Here is a 2,326-nt window from a genome sequence, read left to right on the forward strand (position 1 = left end):
TGCCGGCCGTTCCAGATCGAGTGAAACGTGGGGGAGTGGGGTGCGAGGGGAGTGGGGGAACGAGGGGAGAGTGGGGTGCGGTGCTAGGGTTCGGTGGGAGTGGGGAGGTTAAGTAGGGGGCAGCGGGCCGGGCGATTGGCCAGCTCGCTGGGCCGGTTGGCCCAGCGGGGTTTCCTATTTTTTGGCCTTTGTTTATTTTCCTTTTTCATTTATTTATTCTTTTTCGGATTTATTTTAGTTTCTATTTATTTTAGTTTTAACAAAATTCAAAAGTGGCACCTAATTTAGTGTTAAAAATTGTGCCTTTGCAACTATTAATTTAGCTCTTCAAAATAAAATGGTTTGTAATAGTTTATTATTTTTAAAAACATTTAAGTAATTGTTTAGCCCCAGTTTTAATTAATTTCTTGCATCTAAACATTTTATCAAAATGTTGTTTCATCAGCATAATTACCTATGCATTATATGTTATCTCTCGAACATTTTAGTTTTAATTTTTGAAACATTTGTTGTTTGCCTATATTTTAAATTTGAATTTTAATCGTTTTTTGAACCATCGCGAGATTAATAACAGTAATCGCAGTGATGTGGCATCATTAGTAAAGGTTCACTGTATCTTAATTTTCTGTGCGTCACACCTTAATTCCTCTTATATCACGGTTTTCCTAAATCTCAAAAGCTTCATCCACACAAAACTTTACAAAGACTCGTGAGATAAGTTAGTACAAACCAATGCAAAAACTTTATCATTCTCTACTGTAGAAAATCACTAAAATTAAACCCATTAACAGTCGCGCAAAGGGCGCCTCCTGGTGTATGCCACGTCGATGGCGTGGGTTGGGCAGGAAAGATACTGTGTTGATTTTAACTGTACAAAATAGGAGAAACAAAAATGAGCCCCCACCGTCCCTTCTTTTCCCTTTTCCTCTTGTCTAGGGTTACCGCCGTTGTCGCCACCTCGTGAACTACCGTAGAGAGGCACTCCTGCCGCTGCCCCTACTACCTCGTCTCCACCGGCCATCTCCGGCTTCGCCGCCCATCGCCACCGAGGCCAGTCAATATGGTGGATGCCATGGCGAACGGGGTCAAGATGGAAGCCGCCACTGCCGCTGCAGCCGCCGCCAAGACAACCACCGCCTCGAATGCCTTTTCTCGTGTGTGCGCTCGACCTCGGCTTCCTCTTCCACCTCCCCACACGAAGATGGAGGGAGGGAGGGAGGGTGGGGGAGGGTGAGGGGGAGGGAGAGAGAGATGGCTACTGTGGCAACGACGGTGGCAGCTGTCGTGGTTCTAATACTGACAGTAGAATGGGGGTAGGTATGAGGAGGCAAGATCCTAGCTTATGATGAAGTTGTACGCACGAGATTTACGAGTTCAGGCCCTTCACGGTGGAAGTAATAGCCCTACGTCTCGGTGCCCGGAGGCAGTCGATTGGATTATGTGTGTGTGTGTGTGTGTTACCGGGGGTGCGAACCCTTGTCCCTGAGAAGGGGGGTGGCTTATATAGAGTTCACCAGACCTCCCCTGCCCTCGGTTACACAGGGTTTAAGGTACATAAAGATGTGAGTGTTACTGGTAATGCTAGTCATAAAGAGACATAAATGATCATTATATCTACAAGGTAAATGTCCGACCATTGCTGTTTCGAATGACCTTTGATCTTCTGTCTGTCGAGTGGTTATCTCCATGGTCGAGTGATATTGGGTCTTCCAAGTGGAATGCTTCTGGTCGAGTGGATGATGGTATCCCTTGAATGTTTTTGTCTTTAGGGTGATGTCCTAGGGGAGGGTGTCTAGGACATGCTTATGACCCTACCTTAGGTACATAACTTCATCATTAGCCCCCGAACGGTTCAGGGTTCGAGTGGAGAAGGAGTTGAAAATACTTCCGACTCCATTTCCGCGCTTTGGAAAACGCCTCGCTTGGATCAATGAACAACTTGATGGCTTCAACTTCTTTTTCAGTCGCCTTGATCCATTCTTCAATTTGTCGAGTGAACTTTTCATGATAAATTTCGCGTGTGGATATGAAGAAAATCTTCTGTTTGATAAGCTGCCCTGCTGTTTGCGGATCTTGCGGGATTCGAATTTCGGGAAGCGTGCGGGGCGGAGGAGGCCGCAGTAATCATAGAGGATTAGGCAGGGGCGCCTCGATTTCTGCGCCACCTTTTTCGCCACGTATCGCGCGCGCGACTGTTGCGGGATTTGGCGGGATTGCTTGGACCCACCAGTCAGCCACTCGGGAAAATACCCCATATAAGGCGACGTGGCTAGGGTTTTCTGCACAGTGCGCCTCATTCTCCCCCTTTCTCCTCTGTTTCTCCACC

The sequence above is a fragment of the Triticum dicoccoides genome, chromosome 5A (genome assembly GCF_002162155.2).
Source record: "Triticum dicoccoides isolate Atlit2015 ecotype Zavitan chromosome 5A, WEW_v2.0, whole genome shotgun sequence".
NCBI classification, from domain to species: domain Eukaryota; kingdom Viridiplantae; phylum Streptophyta; class Magnoliopsida; order Poales; family Poaceae; genus Triticum; species Triticum dicoccoides.